Source organism: Canis aureus, chromosome 27 (assembly GCF_053574225.1).
Source record: "Canis aureus isolate CA01 chromosome 27, VMU_Caureus_v.1.0, whole genome shotgun sequence".
NCBI lineage: Eukaryota > Metazoa > Chordata > Mammalia > Carnivora > Canidae > Canis > Canis aureus.
The window spans coordinates 18,521,842-18,528,006 of record NC_135637.1 but is presented as its reverse complement, the minus strand read 5'-3'; the positions used below and the strand labels follow the sequence as shown (position 1 = coordinate 18,528,006).

The following is a 6,165-nucleotide window of genomic DNA, read 5'->3' as shown; positions in this document are numbered from 1 at the left end:
CTCTTGTGGTCCCAGGCAACTGAAGGCAAAATGGGATGTACACGCAAGAATGGATTTATTGACTCTCCTCCAGTGCTTCAGGGAATACCACATTTGGCTAATTTAGGAAGAATATAAAAATAAGGATACCCATCTGCATGGGGTCAATTAAGAACAAAACTCTTCATGAAGCAATGGGCAATGGTGACTATGGTGACCTGTGACCTCCTCCTTCAGAGCTAGGATCTGTAACAAGTACCAATGACAGTCCTAGCATCAATGCCAACAAAAAATTCTCAGCACAAATGATGCACATCACTCATAGCATACATCACTAATCAATGATAGCACACTTTCACCCCAGACATACATTCCCATCCCATTGATTCAATCAAGTCACTACTAATTGCCAGGCAAGATTAAACCACTTTCCAACCCTGGACCTGTATGTTCACACTACTTGTATAGTCTTCATGATTATAGTAATCTCCTTAGCTAGTGCCTCCTCCTCATGTCCCTAACAACACAATCTTAATGGCATCATATATCATCATGGAGCAGACATCTTATCATACTACCTTCACTCTCTAGGACCCTCTTGCTTTTCTGAATTGCACTTTGGTGGGACATAAAGTGAAGCAGTCAAATGAAACTGTATTTACTGTAAGAACATTGTTGAGGATATTGTTCATTTTTTTTAAGATTTTGTTTATTCATTCATGAAAGACATAGAGAGAGACAGAGACACAGGCAGAGGGAGAAGCAAGCTCCATGCAGGAAGCCTGATGTGGGACTCGATCCCGGTACTCTGGGATCACGCCCTGGGCAGAAGGCAGACGCTCAACCGCTAAGCCATGCAGGCATCCCTGTTCATTATTTTACATTGTGTCTTCTCTAGGAGGCTCTGGGGGGTGCAGGGGGGGAGGGGAATGCCTCCCTGATCTTTGAATCAATAATGGATGTGTCTCTCTTGAGCCACCAAATTTTCTTCTGCCTTGTGACTCTTGTGCATTCTGTACATGACATATTTCCCTCTTTGCAATGGCTGCAGGAAGTTTACAGACCAGGAAAGTACTACTTGCCTTGTAATTCATGCACTAGTCTCTTTCCTGAATCCATCTAATTTTTCTGGGTTTTTTCCTTCCTTTGTCCTATTTATCTTAATTTTCATTTATTTTAATCTGCTGCTTTTTGCACTTCCTTGTAAGCCTCCTTGAATATTTTGGGGAATAAGCTCGGTATAAATAAACAGATAGGTAACTAATATCCAGATGAATGTGAAGCATCATCTAATCTTTAATATCTAATCCATGTGCAAATGTTGGGGATGAGAGTGCACTGGACCATGTATATTGGGGGATAGGAGCATGTAAGACCATATTTCTTTGCAAACTCCCACCCTTGCTCCTCTTACTCTGAGGGACCTAAGAATGGGATGTGGGTGTGTGTGCATGTGTGTGCGTGCGCATGTGTGTGTGTGTGTCCTTGCTTCCCTGCTTTGCATATGCTCTTACAGACCTGATAGTCCTTTATAGCAACCTAAATCAGCTTGCCCAGAAGCATACAGTTTAACCTTAAATATCCAGGGTACTTAAAGCACCAAGATGAAAGAACAGGTACTCTTCTCATTTCCTAAATTCACAGCTCTCTACTGCCTAAAATACTTGTCCAAGCCACTTAACACACGGACTTTGAAGCCATACATACCTGTACTGAAATCCCACCATCCAAAAATGTATTTATTTAACTTCTTTTTCTAAACTTTAGTTTCCTCTTCTGTAAATGCCTGCTTTCTGGGGTTGAAGGATGGCTTAAGTGACATAATATACAAAAGCATTTAGCGCAATGTGTAGCACATGGTAAGTGCCTGACAAACAACAGCTATTACGTTACAGCTTTTATTAACCTGTCTCCTTTAACCTTATAAACTGAAGGCTCTGCTTCACTATACTTGGTGGAAGGAGAGAATAATTTGGTGTATTACACCCTTGCTAGCTCAGGGTCAAGTACATGGTAGGTGTGTAATACCTGGTTGCTGAAAATCTGGAAGAATGTGCCCTGGGGAAACATGAACTATTAATATATTTACCATGCAGGGCAATATTTCATCATATTGTACTACTTCCTCCTCCCTAGAATGACCTCTCTTCAATTTGCACCAAATGCATTCACAGCACCCTCTGCTGTGGCAGTAGCAACAAACAGCCTCCCAAAGTCAACATGAGATTTACTCCAAAGGAAAGCAAAGGAAGAAAATGTACATGTATCGAGTCCATGCTGTGTGCTAGCCAATGTCCTGGACACGTCCATCATCTGCACATGAAACTGTGTGGTCGGTGATTGAAACAGCCACATCAGTCCCCACTGGGTCAATTCTCCCTCTGTGTAAATTCTACAGCCTGAGCACCTAACAATCTATATTCTTTTCCAGGTCAAATCAAATGACAAGAGGATTAAAAAAAAATGTGTCTCAGAAACTCATGGACAGAGCCCAAGAAACCAGCAACAGGGAGAGTCCTGGTTAATTTCAAGATGCCAAACAGCCAGCTTTCCATCAATTTCCAGGACCTCATTTTCCCCCTTCATTTTCAGAATTGATGTTTATGTTTCCACCAGGATAGAGACCAATTCTCCTTGGCATCCTCCGTCAGAGAGAATCAGAAATTTTCCACCTGGGATGCTACAAATTGCATTTCTCAACACAGTTCTGGAATACAGAATATGACCAGCATAACTAATGCTGAGTGATCAAAACTCAGGTGCTCTAACTTTATAAGAATCATCATCAGGCAGTCAGCGTTTCACCAAGGGATGGAGCCTCTTGTCCTCCAAGATTCAGAGAGCAAGAGCACATCGACCTGGAAGCAGCTCCTGGGGAACACTGTAGCACAGAGTAGGCTAGATAAAGACTCTGCTGCTTCCTCCTGTATAACTTCAGCTGTATTACTGTGTGGCTCCGAGCCTCAGTTTTCTCATTTTTGAAATGAGGATAAAAGCAGGACCTAATTCAGAGGACTAGTAGGGGAGTAAATAATAACACATGGAAAGCACTCAGCACAGGGCCTGGCTCATGGGAAGTGTGTGGTCTTAGCTGGGCTGTGGTAGGCAACCTGTCTGGTGTTCATCCTTCTTTAAAAATATCACGATCACCATCCTCCTTGTCCTCCTCATCATCACCACCACCATCATAACTATCACTATCATAACCATCACAGTCATCAGCATCCTCATCAACTTCAGCACCACCATCCTCATCATCACTATCATTATCATAACTATCACGATCACCATCCTCCTCCTCATTATCATCACCATGATCACCATCATCACTATCACACCCATCACGATCATCACCATCCTCATCCTCATCACCTTCTTCATCACCGTCACCTTCATCACCATCACCATCATCACCATCGTTACCATCACTAATGGCTAACACTTATTTAGCAATTCCATTCGGCCACTCTTGATATTGAGCACTGTATACATTGTTAGCACATAACAGGACTCTGAAGAAGGTGCTATTACCATCTTTATTTTACAGACGAGGAAGTTGAGGTTTTGTGAGGTTACAAGTCATGCATCTGAAGTCACCAGGCCGACCTGAATCCAGAGCCCACCCTGAAAGACTGTACTCTCCTGGTGGGCACGGGATGCACCTCCCATTTCTTTTACATCTCCCATGATGCCTAGCATTGTGCTGTGCATTCAGTAGCTGCTAAAAAAACATCTGCTGAGGTGATGGAAAACGTGAAAAGGAACAAGAAGTGCTGAAAGAGCAAGGGTTAAATGCTCCACTCCAGGTCACCAGTAAAGACAGCTGGAAAGCTAGGCTCTGCACACCAATCTCCAGGCACAAAAGGGTCTCTTTCATGTTGGTAATAAAGATGCTTGTCAAAATGCCTTTCGATGTGGGGCCGGGAGGCTGACAGAAGCGTGCCAAGCATCTCAAAGGCTGAGGTTCACTGCTCAGTCCTTTACCCTATCTCCTAGACTGAGCCAGGCCATGAATCAATGCCAGGGTGGTCCCCTCTCACCCCCAATTCAAGCCAAGGAGACAATTAGAAGAAGGGAATACCACATTTAGTGAGTGCTTATATATGCCAGGTGCTGTGCTAAGTGCTTTGCTGGACAAAATGAGGCATGCTGAAGCCACCTGATAGTATAGCTCAGTAATTAAATGCACAGGATCTAGAGCCAGACTGCCTTAAACCCTGGCTCTACCACTCACTGCTTGTATGGACTTGGGCCTCAGTTTCCTCATCTGTAAAACAGGGATGATAGAATTAACAGTACCTTTTTTGAAGGGTTATTGTAAGGGTAAGATAAGTATGTGGTTAATGCTTCCTAAACATTAGTGTGTATTACTTAATCCAATGACTCTATGAAGTAGGTATCATTAACCCATTCTACAGATGAGGATACTAACCAAGGCTTGTAGGCATGAAATGACTTGCCCAATACAACCCAGCTAACAAGTGCAGGGACTAGATTGGAATCTAGGTTGTTTGCACTCCAATCCTGGGCTCTGTACCATTCATACTATCATATTTCCAGGGTTCATGGAACTTTCAGCCTCGGGGGAGGGGAAAGGTCAAGCCCTTTGTCTCCTGCAGACCTTCTATCACTCTTTCAATGGCTTAATTTTCTCACTCACACACACACACACACACACACACACACACGAATGTGCTATAGGCATAGAGAAGTCAAGAGGGTTTCTATTGCTCATTTATTCATTCACTACATATTTATTATGCCATGCACTAAAGAGAATGCAGTAATGGACAAGACAGACTTGGCCTCTGATCTCACGGAGCTCAATTCAGCAAGGGATGCAGATATTAATCTAAGAGTCATGCACATGTATAATTGTGGCGATACATGTGCTTAGAAGGAGCGATATTGGTGCTCAGAGGGACTATGTAGGAGGAACCGACCTAGAAAGGAGGTCAGGGAAGGCTTCTCTGAGGAAGTGATGACCGAGCTAGGGTATGACTAAGAGTAGTGATTACCAACATAAAAAATGGAGGGAAAGCTATTTCAAGTAGAGGGAACAGCATATGCAAAGGCCCTGTGGCAGGAGAGAGCACAGAAGTAGCAGAGACTGAATGGGGGCTTGTATAGCTGAAGCAGGGAACAAGGAGGAGTGTGTTACATGTGCAGTTAGAGTAAGGAAGTACGTGTTATGGAGTGCAGTGAGTTGATTCTGAAGTAGGCAGTTCTCCAAAAAGACTGTTGAGAAATGTTCTAGAACATTGCCTGGTGCATAACAAGTGTTCAGTATAAATGTGACAAATGAATATATGAATACAGAGGACGAAGTCACTGGCTGAAAACAAGCTGTAGCCTAAGACTAAATGCTAGAATAGCAAAGGCACATAGAAAGAACTAAGGAAGTGCATATAGGAATGCAACTGCAGGTCCTCTAAGGCTTCCAGGAGGAGGTGATTTTTGAGCTGAAATCTGGAGCCTGTAAGTCATTTTCCAGGTGGACAGAAGGGGAAGCCCCCCAAGCAGAATACACAGCACTGAATGCAGAGCAACTGAGGACCAGGACACACCTGGGGGAGCTGATGGAAATGATGCAGCAGGGGAGGCTTTCTCTGTCCAGATGACCTAACCTGAGAGTCCATTGTTGGGTACCATCAGGTCTTTGGTGGCCCTTACCTCAAGCGGCTCCCTCCACTTGAATTTGTGTCAGAGCCCCCTGTGAGGGGCACCAAGCTCCACCTTAACTGCCCTAGACCAGACTCACTGAAAAGGGAAATGCCATGCTCAACTGCCTTCTGATTAAACAAGTATGACATGACCACCACTGAGCAGAACATTAGCAAAACAAGACAGACTGTCTGAGAGGGAAGAAAGGGGGCAGTTTCATCTGTAGGCAGATGTGGAGCTAAATCTGTCACCTGTCCAAGGTCTAATGCCCCAGTTGGATGGGACTCTACATATGGTGAGGAGACACAGGGTAGATCCGGGATGCTTAAAAAGTAGCAGAGGAGGGTGAAGGGGGGCAGTCCCATCACCTGCTATGATGCCCACCACCATCACCAAGCCTTACTGTTTTGTACACGTCTTCTGAGGAGATTGCATTTGAGCCAGGCTATAAACAACAAGGAAAGAATATTGAGTAGAGGGAGCAGCAAGTGCAAAGGCCCTGTGGCAAAAAAATTCTGGTGG

At 44.1% G+C, this 6,165-nt stretch overlaps 1 long non-coding RNA gene across 1 annotated transcript; it reads left to right on the top strand.

The window, feature by feature from the left end:
• Positions 1 to 1,746: 1,746 nt before the first annotated feature.
• On the top strand, positions 1,747 to 2,911 carry LOC144299501 (uncharacterized). The gene is made up of 2 exons (XR_013366209.1): positions 1,747 to 1,838; positions 2,411 to 2,911. It is a non-coding gene; the product is annotated as an uncharacterized LOC144299501 (long non-coding RNA).
• Positions 2,912 to 6,165: the final 3,254 nt, after the last annotated feature.